A 20366-nucleotide genomic window follows, 5' to 3' on the forward strand; every position below is an offset into this window, starting at 1 on the left:
CCCTGCCCTCACAGCAAGACCCAGTACCATCTAGACCATCCCTGAGAGATGTCTATCCAACCTATTCTTAAATATCTCCAGAGACAGAGATTCCACAACTTCCCTAGGCAATTTATTCCAGCGTTTAACCACCCTGACAGGTAGGAAGTTTTTCCTAATGTCCAACCTAAACCTCCCTTGCTGCAGTTTAAGCCCATTGCTTCTTGTTCTATTCCCAGAGGCCTAGAAGAACAGTTTGTTCTGTGTTTGTGTGTGTGGGGGGGAGGAGAGTTCTTCTTCCTTCTCCTCCTTGTGACACTCTTTCAGATACCTGGAAACCAAGGAATGGGGAAATCAAGGAGCCCAGGTATATACAGAAGATATGGCAAGAGCAGGAATTTGACTCTAGGGCTATCATGGTGTAAGGTAACAGCGAGACCACTGAGCCAATTTTGTAGTCCTGTGGAGAACTCCTTGCACTTCATGAACATGCTGGGCACTGACGAGGCACCTGCCTTTCCTTTCACAAATGCTAACCCTCCTTCAGACTATCCCCTTCCATGGAGTCTCACTATTTCAAAGATATGTATCACGTATAAAACACCTGAATTTTCTCAGCATAGAGCTGTGTAGTAATGGTGACAGGACCCCAATCAGAACCATTGTCGGCACGTGCCCATGTGTGCGGTACGTTGGCCAGTGTTCTACATGGGTGAAGAGGTACAGCTCAAGTCTGGCTCCAGCTCAAGCCATGGTCTGTGGAGAAGTATGAGCTGTGTCTAAGCCAAGTCACTAAGCATATTCCCACCTCGTGGCTAGGAGGAGCCATGTGGCTGCTGCTCTTAGATGTAACCCTTGAGCCACTGTGACCTTGCAGTGCACAGTAAGTTACCACAAAGACATGTGGCAGGGTGTTGCCCTGCACTGGTCCTTTAAGTGGCTGTGACCTGGAGTCAGGAGGAAGCCCAGCTGAGGCAAATAAGGAGAGCCCAGCAGGAGACTATAAGAGCAGCTCCTGGAAGGAGGAGAGAGAGCAGCCTGCCTGCAATGAGAGAGGCTTTGGCCTAGCAAACGCAGGCTACCCAGCCTGAGGCCTAGGGCTACAAGGAAGCAGCCCTAAAAGGCTGGGCTGCAAGAAGGAGCTGCTGTAGGCTGAGGGAGTGTGAGCCAGGGAAGCCCCAGGCCATAAGTCCACAAGGCAGGGTTGCAGGAGGCAACCACGCAGGTAGAGTGGGAGAAGAACTGAGGGTCGTAGGGAAGACCCTGGAGAAGGAGCGGAGGAAAAACAGTGACTCCCTCCTCTTCTCTCCCTTCCTCCCTTCCCCTCCACCAGAAGGGGGCACAGACCAAGATTGGAGTGGTCACTGCTGGAGGGCAGTTCCCTGAAGAGTAACACCTCACCCAAAGGGGGTGCGTCGGTGTCGGAGCAGCCGGTTACTTCCCCAAAGCCACCCTGAGGGAAGAGCCATGTGGAAAGTGAGTGAACCCACTGCAGACAATTTATCCAGGTAGGTCTTGGATGCTAAAAATGAGAGACTAATTAGCTTTTAAAAGTAGACATGGTGACTTTAATGTCCCAGTAGATACCAGAATGGGCAGCTCCCCGGATTCAGCTTGCCTTTGGCCTCCTAGCATCAAGCCAAGCCCTAGCCCAGCCAAGGGTTTGGCTCACTGTAAAACCTGCCTTCATGAAGCCTGGTGGTAGTGGTGATACACAAGCACAGGTAGTCATGGGGGGTGGGGCTCGCATGGAGGCAGCCCTAAAAGGCCAGGCTGCAAGAAGGCGCTGTGGTAGGCTGGGGGAGTTCCAGCCAGGGAAGCCCCAGGCTATAAGTCCTCAAGGCAGGGTTGCAGGAGGCAACCGGGCAGGCAGAGTGGGAGAAGAACTGAGGGTCGTAGGGATATGTGATAGTGGCTACCCAGTGGGGGAGAGGGACACACACAAGTGTGCTGAGTAGCAGGGTTCAAAGTGAGTAATGCTGGGGGACTATTCAGACACTTGCTGCTCTTCAGCTTTGAGAAAATGAAGGGAAAAATAAGGCCAAAATTAAACACTGTCTGAGCAATGAAGTGCTGAAGGAAGCTCTGTCCCTGGTGAAGTTAAGAGCAGGTCAGGTTCTAAGCTCAGCTGTTGAGGAGCCAAAGAATGGGCCAGACCTTTCATTGGTGTAAATGAGCATAGTTCTATGGTGACCAGTGAAGCTGCATTGATTTACCCCAGCTGAGATCTGACCTTTTATGCCTTCAGTTCAAGGCAACAATTCATAGTGGGACGAGAGACACCTAAGTTATGTCTACTCTGGTGGGTTCTTGCACAAGACTGGTCGTTCTTCTGCAGAGCATCCACAATGCCTGCCTGCTCTTGCACAAGAAGATTTACAGTACGGCGTTGGAAGAGAGGCCTTCTTGTGCAAGAGCTACGCTCTTTTCTAACAGGTGTAAGCCCTCTTGTGCAGGAGCTCTTGCGCAAGAAGGTAGTGTGGACATGTGGCAGGGGTTTCTTGCACAAGAAAGCCCTATAGCTAAAATGGCCATCAGAGCTTTCTTGCGCAGGAGAGCGTCCACACAGCCATGGATGCTCTTGCACAAAAACACATCTCTTGCGCAAAAGCACATGGACGTGTTCTTGCGCAAGAGTTCTTGCACAGGAACTCTTGTGCAAGATATTCTTGCGCAAGAACCCACTGGTATAGATGTAGCCCTAGTGTGTTGATTTTTAGTAGGGCCAAATGTATTATTCCTGTGTTAGTATAATTTTTGGTGTGTCAGTATAGCATTTATGTGTTTGGTTCTTACCTTAGTTTTTCTTCCTGTTCTTTCCAGCCTGGTTGAGTCAGGGCTGGCCTTACCATGAGGCGAACTGAGGCGGCTGCTTCAGGTGCCAGACTGTGGGAGGGTGTCATTAGGACCCAGAGTGTAGAAAATTGTCTGCCGTTGGTGCATATGTATTCTCTTTGCTCTAGATGCAAGCAAGGGGACATAGGGGGGTGTCATTTGCGCTCCCTGCCTCAGATGCCAAAATGTTGTGGGCCGCCCCTAGGTTGAGTTTTCCTTTCCTGGTTTTGTAAGCAACCTTTTACTGAGACTCTGAACTCTTCCCTCCTCCCCCCGCCGCTACTCTGTGGGGAGTGTGTCTATTTACAGGAGCACTGGAAGTGAACTAATAGGGGAACAGTGTCTGTGATGGCCTTTCAAGCATGCTGCTCTCTACTCCGTTATCCTTGTGGCTGGAAGTCTCCATGAGCTAACTTAGACACTTAAAATAGTTAATTTAGTGGAAGCAAAAGGGAACTTTTTACAATATTAGAAATGCAGAGCAACTGGAGTGAGCAAGCAGTAGAATGGACATGGATCTGAGGTCACAGCAGTCAACAGAAAAAGCAAGGCAAGATAGCTTGAGGAGTGGCTAGAGCAACCCAGAAAATTGCTTGGGAGTAGGATGGGATAAACCAGCAACAGAAACTCTTACTTTTACTCAGCTGGCACAAGTTGAGGAAAGCTAAAAGAAATGTCTTTAATGCGGGGGAGGGGGAGGAGGAAACCCTGTTTCTCTTACTCACTCAGACTGATTGGTAATGAGTTGCATTTCCTTAGGAAGATGTTCCATATTTAAAGAGGAGTGTCTGTGTGTGCGCCAAGTACTGCTGCAATTAGAAGAGTAAATATTTGTTTTTGAGTGAAAGCACAGTAAATATTTGCAAATCTCCCCCCCCCCCCCATCTAAATGGCTGGAGGCCTTTCAGAGCTGCCACAGAGGGACTTGGCCTCTGCCCTGGCCTTTACCTTTCTCTCAAGAATACATATAGCTTTGCAAGAGAGAGCTACAAATAGCCACTCGCCTCTGCTCCAGATTTTGGTTTCAAGACCCATCTCTGATGCTTAGAGAGGTGAGGTTGGCGCTGGACCCAAATTTCTCAGAAACGAGCCAGTCAAAAACTCTGGAACCAGACAACCCTTGAACTTTTGAGAAGTCCAGTGTCGCATCTGAACTCTTGTCGCTAAAGCCTCTCTGTACTTGAGCTATTGACTGGCCCACTGTCACCTAGATGTGGCCTCTGATAGTGAAGAGCAGCTCTCTGGTGAGATTTGATTAAGAGCTTGAGTTTGACCTAATAATTTGCCCTCTGCAAGGGGCAGGCCATAGCTACACTGCCCCAGGAGCAAACCAGGGGTCAAGTGAAGTGCCTTTGAGTTATTGTTCATTGCCTGGCAATCTGCTTTCTCCAGGACAGCTATATACTCTACCAGGTTAGGCCTTGTCTACAAACAAATTGTACTGGTAGATTTAAAGTGCTTCAACATGCCTAGAACAGACACAATATTATTGGAAGGATGGTGCCGCGTGCTGCTATAGCCAGGGAAAGGGAATGAGCTATACAGAGAGGGTATGTCTACACTACAGCGCTAATTCGAACTAACGGATCCAGACTAAACTAGTTCGAACTAGCGTTTTGCTAATTCGAACTAGCATGTCCACATTAAGTGGACCCTGAACTGGGGTTAAGGATGGCCAGAAGCAGTGCCAGCTTCTCAGGTGTATCTGCTCACACAGAGCCACTTGCCTGCCCCATGCTACTGCCTCTATCAGAAGCAGCAGTGCTGGGGGAGGAGGGGGAGTGGTTAGGCAGGAGGTGATATGTGTGGGGAGCCGGCTTTTAAGCTGGTTCTCCGTGTGTGCCACCTGCCTCCCACATCCCACAGAGCTCCCCAAATGCACTGGCTCCACAGATCTACTCCCTGCCCCCCCGCCATTGCTGCTTATATCAGAGGCAGTGGGGGGGGGGGGGGGGGGGCGGGCAGCAGGAGGCTGCCATGTAGCAGCCTCTGTCTGCAATGGTCCCAGCTTTGCCACGGATGGAGGCTGCTCCATGGGATGCCAGCACAGGCAATGTCCACCAGGACCTCAGGGCCCCCTGCAGCCAGGGGCTGACGCCGCCCCATGCTACTGCGTTCATATTGGAGGCAGCCATGTGGGAGGTGGCAGGCAGGAGCTGGTCTGCATGGGAGCTGGTTTAGAAACCTGATCCTGGCACAGACCAGCTCCTACATGCTGCCCTATGTTGGTGCCTCTGATACACAGGCAGCAGCACTGGGTGGCAGAAGGCTCCCTGGGAGTGGCTGCCAGCCGCATCTGCAGGGACTATCTAATAGTCAAGTCACCGTTAAACTTGATCCAGTTACACGACTAGTCAATTAATCGACATGTAACGTCCCTAGTCAATGGCAGTGAAAAATGGTGAATTTTAAAATTAGTGAAAGACTAGAAAGTTCTCTTCTAAAGCCAGTGCATTGCTAACACTGGGAACTCATCACCTCAGGAGGTGAAGAACTTAATAGGACACTTATATATGGCTAATGGGAACATGATATAGAAATAAAGATACACCCTTAAGTGTCAGGACATAAGTGACTGAATTAGGAGGCAATTTTTTCCATGGGAACTCTTATTCCTTCCTGGTCCACTATGGGGTTTCTTGCATGTTCCTTTGAAGACTGTAGTCCTGGCCACTTAGAGGCAAGACACTGGAAAGGGTAGTCAATAAGGAAATACCTACCATGTGTTCCTGCTGAGTATGGATGTCCCCTAAATATTACAGCAGGATCCAGGGAACTAGTAAATGACAAGCAAGTTGACACCAATTCTATGAACATACTCTCCAGATTCGTTACCAACAGAGAGAGAACCATTTCCTTCCCCGCAAACTCTAAAATAACGTAATGATAGTTAGCGGAATATGAAGACAAGAACTTAGCCTGGTACCAGTGATTTGTGTATCCAGTCTAGTTTTTAAGAACATCTGCATTAGTCGCCTCTATAGGTGCCTGGATTTCACCTGCCTTCACGGAGCACATATCTTGAAAGATTTTGTTTCATTGCCAGATCGAGGCCACAAAAATGTGTAGTTCAACTATGACATTTGGCCAAAGTAGTTCTTGCAACACTAATAATATTTAAAAGCAAAGCAAACCAAGTCCGTGGCAAAAGCCATTAGACTTTGCCAAAGAATTTCAGATGACTAAACTTTTAAAAAAATATCCCCAAGGCAAAAGGATCATTGTAACATACGTTGTTACAAAGCATTCTGATGACCACTTCCTCGCTTAGGCCAACTCTCATTGGAAATCGATGGGAATCTTTCCATTGGGCATTGGATCACCCCCTGATGTTCAAGAGACTGTTACACTTCAGGTAAGATTCTGCTCCAACAGTGATATTGAGCAAGATCATACTTCATGGTCATACCAGCACAATGCCTCATTCCAGATGTTCAACACTGTCCAAGTTTCTCTGTCAGAGCTCAGACAAGGGGAACCTACCTGCATGGATCCTCATGACACTGGCAGAAAATCATTGCTTCGTGCCTTAAATACTGGGGAAAGGTTCAGGATTTCCTCTGCCCTACTTCTTCTGATACATTAGCTTACAATTGTGGTGATATTTACTATTTCTATGAATGTAATACCTAGTGCCTCTGGCCATGGACCAGGAACTGACTGCGACAGCTGCTATACAAACACAGAACAAACAGTGGTTTCCTGCCCCAAGGATCTTAGAGTCTACGCTCTTGGCAAGGACTAGAAGTGACTCCGGCCCCTTGCATCTCTGAATGGCACTCTGCTACATCTGTTTATCCATGACTTTTTTTTTCTTGCTAATAGCCATGTGAACCTGAAGTCTGGACAGCAGAAGGCGCATGGACACCATTGTTTAGTGTGTGTTTGAATGGGTAAAGAATGCTTCTACATACAATGTACAATTAGCCTGTGGTGCTTGGTGCCCGAAGAGGTCTTTGAGGCAAAATGCTTAGCAGGGTTAGCAAAAGGACTAGACCTCTATACAAAAAGCAAGAACCCCCAGTGCTGCCAGAAGTCTGCTAAGAGTTCTGGATTGGTATAGGTACCCTGGTGCTTTGTGGCCGGTGCTAATCTCTAACTGGTGGGGGATGGTGTGAGGGACGAAGCTTCCCCCTTCCTCTGAAGTGTTTGGTACGGGCCAGTCAGAGATGAGCCCAGAAATGTGTCTTAGATCAGACCCAGTCTGGCAATTCCTGTGTCCTTGAGTGACTTCCCTTATTACAGTCTAACAGGGTCTGGGAGCCTATTCCTCCTCTCTGAGAAGCGAGTTGTCCTCTCGAAATAGCCACCTGGCTGCCGGGTGCTTGATAAACAGCCGCAAGGAGGCCAAGCCATCACTAAAATAGCCATGGGGATAAAGCCATCTTCCAAAAGCCACAGGGAGGAAAGTCAACCTTTGAAATAGCCACAGCGAGGCAAGTACCTTTTTCCAAAAGCAACACAGAAGCAGCTGACCTGATATGACCCTGGGGGAGAAGACAGGCATATGAATCTCTTCATAAATGGCTACTTGGGGTTACTCCAGTTGACTCCTGCCTGCCCCACAGCATTCAGCACCACGGTCAGAGTAGGAGGGAGAAGGAAACTGGACTCATCTGGTGGTGTGTGTGTGGAAGGTGGGGAGGGAGGGGAGAGAATATTTGTAACTTTGCCTTGGACTCTGGGGATACCTGAATCCCTCCCCCTCTCAGGGCAGCTCCTTGCATGGGCTAGGAAAGAAGTGATTAAAATATACAGTGGCTGAGCATATGGGGCCCATTTCCTAATTCTAAGTTGGGTGTGGATGCAGGGAGCTGGCTGTGGCCCATGGATTCAGGGTCAGTTAGTATTTAATCTGAGGCTCAGATTTGTAGATGTATTTAGACGTTGCTCTGTTCAGAGAAGGGCCGTTTTCAAGAGGGCTTTAAAAATAAGAACATAACGGCCATCCTGGGTCAGAGCAAGATCTGTCTACCCTGTACCTCATGCCGAGTGGCCCAAAGGGAATGAACGGAACAGTTCATCAGCCAAAACAGAGAGTAGCCTTGTGGCACCCTCGAGGCTAACCACAATATATAGGCTCACGAGCTTCCGTGGGGAAAACCTGTTGCAAGTGACTCATCCCTTGTCTTCCATTCCTAGCTTCTGACAAACAGGGATATTCATCCTGGCTAATGGTGCTTTCTAATGCCTTCTCTGCACTGAGGGATGGCCAGCTATCCACCCAGCCCCAGGCAAAATAACTAATTTCTGCGTCTCTCGTGGCTGTCCTTTGCCCCGTTGGATGTACCTTCCGTAGATTATGGCTGGATTAACACCGCCCCCACTCATTAGTGCAGGGTAGTGCCTTGGAGAGATTTATGCTATTTCTGACAGGGCATCTGGCTTTTGTGAAAGTTCGTTGAGGCCTCATTTGCACGTCTGTTTGTGGGGGCTGTCCTGAATTCATCCTTAGGGAGCCACAGGTGCTCCTTTTATATTGAGTCAGGGTCAGTCTTAACCAATTGGCAGCCCTGGGTGACTGCCTGGCTCATCTGCAGGGTTGCCAGCTGGCTTTAAAAAAAACCGACAAATTTGTCAAGGAAAAAAAAGCCCGCATGAGGGAAAATTTGTTGAGCAAAAAAAAAAGGGGGGAGGTTGGGGAGTAACCAGGGAAACCTGGGGGGGGGGGGGAGGATTCAAGAGGTTGTCCCAAAATGTGGTCACGGCCCCTAAGACCGGCTCTGTCAGCGGCCCCTTGAAAATGGTGGCCCTGGGTAACCGCCCGGCTCGCCCACCCCTAAGACCGGCTTTGTAGGGAGTAGTACTAATACCTAGCTCTTAGCCATTTGTGAAGTGCTGATGAAAGGGGGGCTGACACCTCACCTCCCCGCAGGGCAATCTGGGGTGTAAATGTGCCATCCACTAGGGAACTTGCCGCAGGGCCCACGCTGATGGTTACTGTGCTGTAGGTTGGTGCACCACAGAGTTACAACCTAGTTTGCTGTGCAGTGTCGGTGTAGACACGTTTCTCCCTATTTTACAGAGGGGAAAATACTGAGGCCCAGATTGCTGAGATGACTTGTCTGTAGTTTGCTTGCTAATTGATCTCAGACCTAGGAATGGAACACAAGTTTCTGAAGTCCCAGTCTAGTTCTCTACACACTAGGCCATGTTGCCCCTGTCCCTGGGGCCTTGCACACAGGACCATGGTTACATTGTTCTAAAGGCTGCCCTGCAGTTTCTCTCTCTCCTTCCAATGCACGCTTCTGACGTAGACTCTGGCTGAGTATCCTTTTGCTGAGCTAGTTGATTCCTGTACTTCAGGGTACGTCTAGACTACAGGCTTTTGTCGACAGAAGTTTTGTCGACAGTATCTGTCGACAAAACTTCTGTCGACAAAGAGCGTCTAGACACATTCAGTTCTGTCGACAAAGCAAGCTGCTTTGTCGACAAAACCCTGTAGTCTAGACACAACCCTACATGCAATAACACCTTCTGTCGACAGAACTCTGTCGACAAAAGGTGTTATGCCTCGTAAAATGAGGTTTACCAGTGTCGACAAAACTGCTGAGTTCTGTCGACGTTATGTCGACAGAACTCAGTGGTAGTGTAGACGCAGGTATACTTTTGTCGACAAAAGTCCACTTTTGTCCACAAAACTCTGTAGTCTAGACACACCCTAAGAGAGTTTGTGTGTCTGTTCAAGAACTCCTAAATAGTAAGCGCTAGGACCATGAAATTTGGGATGCAGCTTCCTCTGTTCATTATTTAAAGCTAAGTCAGGGTTTGGTTGTACCAGCAGGGTGCCAGCATGATGCCAACAGAAGGAACTGAACTTGGGACCTCTGGAGCTTATTGTGCAAGCCTCTAGAGCAAACTCAGACCACCTACAGAGAGAGAATAAGTGCCGCTAGATGGGACCATGCATCACATCCAGCAGGTACATGTGTTAATTAACAACTCAGACATTGGTTTGCTGATATTTCTCGCTGTAAACAGGTGGGGGGGGGGGATGGGTGATCACATGAATCTAATTGGATGAATATCTCTGGTTGCAAACTGATTGAGGTGACTTCTGACCAGTTGGAGGTTCTCCGTTCACAGATCTCTCAGTGTAGAAACACTACGGCTGACAACAGACCACTCAGGGATGGGGCACTGGAACAATTTGTATAGTGGAGGTACTGAGGAATTGAACCAAACTGAGCCCAGGCTGTAAGAGAATCCTCTTCAAGCCGAGGGAGAGGGAGCAGCAGCAGCCCTAGTTCCTGCACCTATGCTCAAGGATGATTGACTTGTGATACTTACTCATTGGAGATAGGTTAGGGAGGAATGCTGGCCACTCAAGGATTCTCCATTCTTGATGATTGTTCCTGGCGCAGAACTTACTGACCGCTGACCACTCTTGGATAATCAGTCACTGAACATTGCTTAGTGCAAAGGTTAGGGGTGAGTCCTACCGTATCGGGGCAGTCACTTCACAGCTATCTTTTACCGCAAAGAGGTTGGGAGTGACAGTTGTCCACTTCGGGATGGTGGTACGCCCACCTCCTTCCCTGCAAATTGATTAGGGTGACTACCGATCACTCAGGGATGGTCAGTTGGGTGAGTGACTGCCTAGTGAGTGTCAGTTTTCAAATATTACTGGTGGCAAACAGATCAGGAAGGACTTCTCCTCTCTCCGGCTAACCTGGCAATGAACCACCTTCATGAAGACCGGTTGGGGCGACTGCTGAGCATGCTTGGATGATGTGTGCATGGACACTATTCATGGGGAAGGTGAATCCTGACCGCTCAGGGATGGCGGGTTCACAGCTATTGCTTGCTGCAGATGTGTGACTGGTGATGGCTGACCACTCAGGGTGATCAGTTCATGGCTATTGATCATTGAAAAGATGTTGGTGGGATTTCTGACTACTCAGGCATGATCAGTTCAGAGGATCCTGTGCTTATCTTGTCTTCTCTGAGAGGCAGGAGATCCAACCAAGCTGATTGTGATGGTCCCTTCTGGCTTTGAGGGCACCATAAGTATTTGATTTTAACCATGTAGGAAAAGAATCCTGTTGGGGGAGATGAGGGGAAAGGCTTTTAATGTCACAGTAGAAAGAAATGTGTGTGAAAAAATATACGTGTGTGTGTATGTTTGCTGGACAAAGTGCCAGAGCTCCTGCATTTTACCTGGCAGAATTTTACAGAACTCGGTTCCTTTAATTTTTCGGTGGGTTCAGGACAAAATGATGCTCAGAAATTATATGGCTAAGTTGTAACCAGGCGGGCCTCACCACCACGGACGCCTCCTGCTGGGTACTCTGGGAATTAGCTTTTCAGCCCTGACGTGCCCCCTTCCAAATGAAGTTAACTTGCTGTTTTCCTCCACCTCTGTGTATTGGGACCCATGTCCTTCCCAGACCGTGGTATCCTCCCCCCTGGGAACTGCCCTACCACTGCCCCCACACTACGGGGTCCTACCCCTCTGGGGGCCCCCAACTCCCACCTTGCCTCAGTGACCCTACTGCCAGTCATCATCTAGCTCCTTCCCTTGGGCAAACCCATCATTGGCAAGGCGGTGTGGACCTGCTGCCTTTGCCTCCCCTGGCTGCCTCTCTGCAGCCCTAAAAGTCTCAGGCCTTGCAGCCTGGGAGTTTGCCTGGCCAGAGCTTCCCCAGCTTTGCCTGCCTTTCCCCAGCCCTGCTCTAAGTCAGGAAACCTCTGGCACCCAGGTTCCTCCTGCTCCACAGAAGTGAGTCTGTCTCCTCCCTTCCAGGAGCCTTTATTTATACTACCCTCAGCTGGGCTCTAATTAGCTAATTCCTGCCACTGCTGCTGGCTTCATGGCTCCAGCCCTCTTCCAGGCTGGGTTTTAATCCTTAAAGGGCCAGTGCAGGGCGCACGCCCCATCACACAAGTTCAGAGATTGCCATGTGGGTGGTGGTGAATAAAAACAGTGGGGTAAATCCAGCTCAGTTTACCCATGGGAGTAGTTCCATTGGCTTGAATAGCATATGTAACCAGAGAAGATTAAAGATCTAGTTGAAGAATTCCAGACATGCTGCTTCTATCTGCAAATATTTTGCTAAGACAACGGGGAGGGTACTGACACGTTATTGTATTACGGCAGTCTCCGGAGAACTCGGCCAAGCTCAGGGAGGTCATTATGCAAGGCTCTATAAAAACATCTGGTAAGAGACATTCCTGCCCCCGTCATGGACTCATAGAATATTAGAACTGGAAAGAACCTTAAGAGGTCATCAAGTCCAGTCCCCTCCCCTCCTGGCAGGACCAAGCACCATCTAGATCATCCCTGACAGCTAAGAGCAGGTTAGACAGACATCTGTCTCGATTGATGGAGATTCTACAGTCTCCTTAGGCAATTTATTCCAGTGTTTAACCACCCTGAGAGGTAGGAAGTGTTTCCTAATGGCCAACCTAAACTTCCCTTGCTGTAGCTTAAGTCCATTGCTTCCTGTCCTATCCTCAGAGGCCAAGGACAACAATTTTTCTCCCTTCTCCTTGTAACACCCTTTTAGATACTTAAACTGCTATCTTGTCCCCCCTCAGTTTTCTCTTTTCCAAACTAAAGCCTGTTTTTTTCAGTCTTCCCTCATAGGTCACGTTTAATCATCTGTGTTGCTTTTCTCTGGCCCTCTCCAATGTCTCCGTATTTCTTAAAATATGGCATCCAGAACTGGACACAACATTCCATTTGAGGCCTAATCAGCTCAGAGTAGAATGGAAGAGCCATTTCTCATGTCTTGCTCAACACTTCTGCTAATCAAAAATCATTCTAGGATGCTTTTTTTTTTTTTTTTTTTGCAACAGTGTCACCCTGTTGACTCATTTAGCTTGGGGATCCACTGTGACCCCTCGATACCATTCAGTACTACTCCCTTCTAGGCAGTCATGTCCTATTTGATCTTATAGTTGCTACAGTGAAAAGGGGGAAGCATTCATGCCCCTGTTTTACTGGTGGGGATCTAAGGTCCAGAAAGATGACATGACTTGGTTGAATCCCACAAGGAGTTTGCAGCAGAAACCACAACACCCTCCCTCCCACTCCAGGCCTCAGTAGGCATGATACAATTAAAGCCAGTTCTTGGTTATGTAAAATATGGTCTCAAGCTCCCAGACTCTGGTAGCATCACTGCTGGGTGGCTGGAGATATCAGTGTGTGCGCTAATCCAGGCTCTGGGGAGCACCTTGGCTGAAATCACAACTTTACAACTCAGCTAGTTTCTGCTCCCCCAAGAACAATCTGGAAAGCACGTGCTAGTAAGCGAGCATAGCAAGGAACTAGTGAATAGAGAGGAGTCTCAGAGGGTATGTCTACACTACCCTCCTAGTTCGAACTAGGAGGGTAATGTAGGCATACCGCACTTGCAAATGAAGCCTGGGATTTGAATTTCCCGGGCTTCACTTGCATAAGCGGGGCGCCGCCATTTTTAAAACCCTGCTGGTTCGAACCCCGTGCAGCGCGGCTACACGGGGCACGAACTAGGTAGTTCGAACTAGGCTTCCTCGTTCGAACTACCGTTACTCCTTGTGGAATGAGGAGTAACGGTAGTTCGAACGAGGAAGCCTAGTTCGAATTACCTAGTTCGTGCCCCATGTAGCCGCGCTGCACGGGGTTCGAACAAGCGGGGTTTTAAAAATGGCGGCGCCCCGCTTATGCAAATGAAGCCTGGGAAATTCAAATCCCGGGCTTCATTTGCAAGTGCGGTATGCCTACATTACCCTCCTAGCTCGAACTAGGAGGGTAGTGTAGACATACCCTGAGAGAGAAGCCAGGTGAGTTCACGAAGATTGCTAGTGACTTGAGACAGGTCACTTTTAGCCCATCCTGCATGGCTTATCTGCAGGGGTGATTGAGAGCAAGGGCCTCTGTCCTTCCCTCCCTGAACCTCTCACCTGCCCCAGCATGGTCAGCTGCTCTCCAGGGAAGCAGGACAGAGCTCTTTCCTCTTGACTGAGCCTGTCTGGGAGGTGGCAGCAGCCTGCTCCTTTCCTGGGTCTGGCTGCTGGTGACAGAGGCCGAGCATGCTGGGAAGGGGGGCTGTCAAAAGAGCAGGACACACACTCGTAATCCCCCCTCCCTTTAGAGGAACATGGAGAGGTGTTAATGCCAGCTCCTGCGGGGCTCAGGTGAGCAGTGATGCCAGGTGGCTCAAGCCAGTCCCACACGGAAACCTTCAGGCAAGTGGCTTGGGCCAGCCCCATTTTCACCTTGAGGAATATGGTTACCTTAAAAATCCGCTGTGGCTAGTTAGAACCCTTCCCTCACTCCACCCGGGAGTGGCGGTTGGTCTTCCAGGCGACAGGCCAACTGTCAAAGCGCATTGAATTTGTGGCTGATCGGATTGAATCGTAAGACTTTCCTCCTGCTGTGTCTCCTTTTCACCGCCTCAGCAACACGCTGGTCCAAAAGCCACCCCAAGCTGGTCTCCTCAGCTGCTTGTCTCCCTCTTGAGGTTTGGGATGCGAACAAGCCAGAGCACACTGAGGGCACTAGGAGATGGAGGCCCAATCAGGAGAGCAATCGATTGCCATGTTCAGTCCTGTGAATAAACTGCTGCTGCAAGGGATGCTAATTAGGTGTAGCCCCAACAAGATTCCCTGGGACTCATAGCCCTGATGTGAGATTGCAATTGGTTTCAATGTTCAACCATCTTTTGAGTCCCTCACAAAAGTCCATCATGTTGTCCTTAACATGGTGTCTTGGGCCCACAGAGATGTTCTCAGCCCCTTGCCTTTCATTCCATCAGCACCTGAGGAGAGGGAGACCTGGTGCGCCTCTTCTGCACAGCATCGGCTTCGCTGTCTTTGTTTGCCATGATGCGGCCTACTCTTACGCTTGGACTCATTCACATAGCTTCGTGAATAAACCTGGGCGTAACTCCTTGAGTGCTGACCTTTAGTTTTGGTGATGTTGGGTATAATAAACACACAGTTGCTTTGAGTGGTATTATTCAAGCAGAGTTTCCCATAGAACCTCTCTCCCTCTCCTCCCCCCGCTGTCTTTTGTTTCAAGAATACATATGACACCCACCCCATCTGTTGGTATATTTCATAGTGTCAGCCATGCGACTGTCAAATTGTGCTTTGTTAATCTACTCTGCCCTGCCTGTCTGAATCGTTCCTTCTCCTTTCTACTTGACCCTCACATAAGAAGTGAAATGCAGCCCTGGCTAAAATAAAAATCCTGTAGGAACCATAAGAATCCCATTCTGGATCAAGTGCATCATCTACTTGGTCCTGTATCCTTCCTCTGGTGATGAGCAGTACCCGCAGCTTCAAAAGAACACGTAAGGAACACCACAGAAGACAGTCTGGGATAATAGCTTGTGCTGCCAGTTTTCTTCCAATGGCTTTTCCTGAGAGCTCTCCGCTGAAGCTTACGGGATCCTCTCCTTTCCAAAGCCCTCGCTTGGGTATGATGAAAAGCATTTGCAAAAGAGCGAGCAAGAGATGAGTGTAATCTGCATAACAAAGTCGAACACAGAGAGGAGCTGTCTAGAAAGGCTTGCCCGCTGGACACCTGCTCGGTTAATTTCCTCCATCTTTACAAGGTGCCTTGTAGCCTCTGTCAGATTCTGGTGTTTCTCACTGGACTGGATGCTGCAGCTGGGAAGCATCAAGCCTCATGCCCTCGAGCGGGGCTTTGAAGTTGCTCCAAATGATACTATTGATAACACCTGATTGTTTTCCATCTCGATCTACCCTGAAATTGAAGTTGATTGGACACATGTTCAGCCCTGTAAAAGCAAGACAAAGGGCTTTTGCAGTGGGGCTAGACCAGCCGCTTGGACTCGTGCAGCAGGTTCTTTTTTCTTTTCTTTTTTCTTTTTCTTTTAAAAGAAGCTTCATTTTTAACAAGTGCCACAAGGAACTAAACTCAGTTTTTTGCCCCTCATCAAGGGGGAGCGCAGAACTCCTTTCTTGTCCTTATGAACTAGAACTGTGCCACTCAAAAAAAAAATCCTGCTTAAATCTGAACTTGGAGATTAAAAGCAAAATCCTGTAGCAGAATTCTGTTGTTACAGGCCATGTGATGGGGCAGCTGGTCCCCATGTGAGTCGTAGGTAACAACACGGTAGGCTGACGAGCCCCACTCCATGACCCCTGTAGCAGATGTCCAGTGTGGGAAAGGGACTTTAAAAGAAGTCAATGTGGGGCTGACTTGGACAGACAGCAAAGCTCTGCTTCTCTTTCTGAGGGAAGCATGATCTCAGGTAAGAGCCTGAGCTTGCGGCCTGGATAAGCTCCTCAGGGGATGGGATGGTTGGGCCTGGGGAGGCCAATCAAAGGCATATCTGCATAAAGGCAAGTAGAATGGCAGGGACAGGGTTGCCAGATGGTTGAAACAAAAATACTGACCCCCCCCCCCCCCCCCGCAAAAAAAAAACCTGGGAAAAAATTCTGTTGAAGGGAAAAAAAAGGGGGGGGACGACCAAAGTTGTTGAGCCAAAAAAAAAAGGACTCCAAGGACTTAAGCCAAAAAAATAAAATAAAATAAAACAGCATGTCCCCTTTAAGAGTGAGTGCAGGGATAGGAACTGTTGAGCACTAAGGGTACGTCTAAACTACATGCCTCCGTCGACGGAGGCATGTAGATTAGACAGATCGGCAGAGGGAAATGAAGCCGCGATTAAAATAATCGCGGCTTCATTTAAATTTAAATGGCTGTCCCGCTCTGCTGATCAGCTGTTTGTCGGCAGATCGGGGCAGTCTGGACGCGCTGCGTCGACAAAGAAGCCTTTCTTGATTGGCACAGGTAAACCTGGTTCCACGAGGCATACCTGTGCCGATCAAGAAAGGCTTCTTTGTCGACGCGGCGCGTCCAGACTGCCCCGATCTGCCGACAAACAGCTGATCGGCAGAGCGGGGCAGCCTTTTAAATTTAAATGAAGCCGCGATTATTTTAATCGCGGTTTCATTTCCCTCTGCCGATATGTCTAAACTACATGCCTCCGTCGACGGAGGCATGTAGTCTAGACACACCCTAAGACACAGGGGGAAAGCATTGCTTCCCCTAGGTCTTTTGGCCAGCAGCCATTTTGTGCCAGCAGCCTTGGGAAACCAGGTAAGCATGGGAGCTGGTGTCGGGGAGCTCGAGGTGTTGGGAGCTGGGGGCTGGGCGCTGAGTGTTTGAGGGAGGGCGCTGAGTGTTTGTAGGGTTGCCAGGTGCCTGGCATTTTTGCCTCCTGACCGGGGAAAAATTCAGAAAATACCAGACATTTTAGGTGTCCGGTATTCTCTGGATTTTTATTACCGGACAGGGGCTGAAAATACCGGACTGTCTGGGAGAATACCGGGCACCTGGCAACCTTAGGCAGGGATCTGTCCAAAGAGGAGTCGGATGATCCTGCTCTTGAGTTCATATTTGGTTTTAATACTGAGGAAGGTGTGGGTTTTAAGTGCACCTTAGCTGGAAGGCTGAAGCACCAGACCATGAGAGGCAGCAACCAACAATTAGAGAGCCCGTCATAGAGGGACTAGCGCCCCGTTAGGCCAGAAGAGTGTCTTGAAGGCAAGCCCCATCATAGGCTTAAGCTGACAGAAAAACCCTACAGGGTAGGTAACAAGGTCCTGATCCCCAGAGGTATTTAGACTGTTAATCCAGCATGAAACCCACATTTCATTGGCTTCTGTGGAAATTAAGAGCCTAAATTCCATGAAGGTTCTGCGCTGAGGAGACAGACCCCACCCCCACAACATTTACAGGCCAAGTAGACATGACCAAGAGTGGGAGAAAGCAAGTGGGATAGAACTGAAGCAGACTGATTTTGCTGAGTTGCAGCTGAACCTGATTTTGGATTTCACTGTGGGTCCTCCTCTTCAATGGATCCAAACACTCCTGAATCTGAGGTGGTTAAGTTTGGATCTGGGTCAGAACACTGCATTTCAGACCAGAAAGCAGGAAGAGACAGTTTTTCCGTAACCCATTTTTCCCCCCGTTCCCTGTTTTGCACAGGGATGTGTCCGAGTTAACTTGACAAACAACCAATAGTCTTGTATTGAAGATGATTTACAAACTTTCCCTATTCTTTTTTTTTTATTTTTTTATTTTTTTTAAGTCTGACATGTTCCTTATTGGACTCCTCTAGGCCTTATCCAAAGCCTATTGGGAATCCAGAAGCCAATGGAAAAAAGTCCCATGAACGGTGGAGGTTTTGGGATCTTGCACTGAGTGTTCTCTGCCTGTAGCTGCATGCAATTTGCTTGCGCAAAATTCCGTTCAGTGCAAACTGCAGATGCAATGACACCAAAAACCAGAGGCTGTGAATTTGTATTCATTTCACAAATCTGTTCATGTTTGGGGTTAGAGAGGGAGATCCTCTCCCCCGACCTTAAAACAAAATAAAAAATGTTTTATGTTGCCTTCCATTGAAAATGGACTTGAAATGACTTTCCAAAGTTCCTTCAGTTTTTATTTAAAAAAAAAAACCTTTTGTGGGGTTGACATTTAAAACAATGTTTTGTTTCAGTTCAAACACACCACTTGGTGACACTTTTCCCCCCCAGAATCCCAAGTTACATTGAGAACTATCCTGGCACCACCTAGCGCAAGTGCCTGTTCCAGGGAAAGTAAGATGAGCTTGGTGCCTCATCTTTAATAATCAGCCTAGTCAAAATTACCATCTGCCAGTGATGAAGTTGACCTTGGAGTAAAAGCGCTTGAATGTCCGGAAAGGGGTCAAACGGATGCGTCACTTATTCGTTACACAACAGTCACTGAGGCATTTCAGAGCTGTTGATCCAGCATGAAACCCACATTCCGCGGCATTAGAAGACCATTCCTCCATGTGGGCTGTTCTGTTTTATCACTCATGTTGAAATTGAAAGGGTGGGAAAGCGCCCACATCTGGGCCTCTGATGGGGAGACAGCCAAGTCTGCCAGAGACAAGATGATTTATTTAGTGGTTTTCTCAACCACGTGAAGGACTTGGAGTGAGCGGAGGCCTCATTGCCTGCTTTCCTGGGTGAAACTTACACTTACACAGAGGGTACCCAGGTACCACTTCAAAGTGCTTATAGGCATTCGGCTCGTCTTTCTGCACAGGGGCAAATTAAACCTGTTCAGTGGAACAACTTGGTGTCCCTTGGGGGTTGCAGGCTTGGGCGTGGTGGCGTTGCTCCAACAAAGCACTTAAGCACAGGCACATCAGTAGTTCCAGTGAAGTCACGGGCCAAGCTCCTATCTTGGCTTCAGTGAGGCAGGATCAGAGCCTATGGCAGCTAATAAAATGCTTGTGAGGGCAACACAACTCTTTTCATAAATACATTTATTCTAAGGAGACTTACTCATGCATTTCAGTGGATGTGGGGTTTCTTTGATTGGCTTTTCATGAGCAACTGGCCAGTGAGCTGACTTAAGTACTTTTCCTGTCTCTCCCGGTCATTGTATCTGAATCTTAACAATCATTGATGTACATGTCTGCATAAAACCCCTGCGAGATGGGAAAAGGTTGGCTTAATTCGCAGAGATTCCTCCTCCCTTCTCCAGAATTGCTCACAAGCCAAAGAAATCATTTCCACTCAGAGCTCTAGTTCTGACATCTTGAAAATGTGCTCGCCTTAAAGTTACACTGAGAACTTCTCTGGGAAGCACTCAAAACAGGTGCCTGTCTTCCAAGGAAAGTAAGATGGAACTTTCTTAATCACAGAGAGAGAAAGGGCCAAACTTCAAAATTTTAGGTATTTTAGGTAACTGAAGATACTAATAAGCACCTGGTGAGATTCTTAAGAGCATAGGCATTGGGTGAAGGCCCAAATGGGGAACATAAGCCTGAGGTCCCACCCCTTCTGCCTGAGGTCCCACACTGTGGAGCTAAGCCTGGCCCCTATCCCAGGTTACTGCCCCCAACCCCTTAGTGTCCCCCGTCCCAGTACGTGGCATGGCTCCGCTCTCCCCAAGTGGCCAGAATGCTCCCAGGTTCATAGACTCATAGACTTTAAGGTCAGAAGGGACCATTATGATCATCTAGTCTGACCCCCTGCACAGCGCAGGCCACAGAATCTCGCCCACCCCTCTTAGAATTGCTCAAGAGGCCTCAACTAGTTGCTGATTAACATCTTCAGGTGCCTAAATGTCTGGGGGAAAGCTAGCTGGCGGTCACGTGGGCAACACAGCGATGTGAACCTAGGCTTTCGAAGTCATGGCCAAGCATGCTAACAATTGGCCTTCCTTCCTCTCCAATCCCCAGGAGATTGCAAGAGCGGAATGGCTAAGAAAGGGCTATGAGGTGGGACAACTGAAGTGGCATAATGGCTTTCAGGCAGTAGTGGTGGATGGGGTGGGAGAATCAATAGGTTAGGGTATGTCTACACTACCCTCCTAATTCGAACTAGTGGGGTAATGTACGCATACCGCACTTGCAAATGAAGCCCGGGATTTGAATTTCCCGGGCTTCATTTGCATAAGCCGGGCGCCGCCATTTTTAAATCCCGGCTGGTTCGAACCCCGTGCCGTGTGTAGACATACCCTTAGATTTGAAGAACTTTTTTGGTAAAAAAATAAAATGCTTGCAGAGTCTGCTTCTGGCTTAGAAATGATGTAAGATCTGACTCTCAGG

The 20366-nt window shown here is 48.6% G+C and overlaps 1 long non-coding RNA gene across 2 annotated transcripts in view; it reads left to right on the forward strand.

Moving 5' to 3' along the window:
• Positions 1-1036: 1036 nt before the first annotated feature.
• The window catches only part of LOC142827697 (uncharacterized), a 69123-nt gene continuing 49793 nt past the window's right edge, over positions 1037-20366 (forward strand). The window contains exons 1-2 of one of the 2 annotated variants that reach the window (XR_012902412.1): positions 1037-1487; positions 9596-9736. This is a non-coding gene — a long non-coding RNA (uncharacterized LOC142827697). The remainder of the gene's footprint in view (positions 1488-9595; positions 9737-20366) is intronic. The other variant, XR_012902411.1, reaches the window with a different exon arrangement.

Source organism: Pelodiscus sinensis, chromosome 3 (genome assembly GCF_049634645.1).
Source record: "Pelodiscus sinensis isolate JC-2024 chromosome 3, ASM4963464v1, whole genome shotgun sequence".
Classification (NCBI taxonomy): domain Eukaryota; kingdom Metazoa; phylum Chordata; order Testudines; family Trionychidae; genus Pelodiscus; species Pelodiscus sinensis.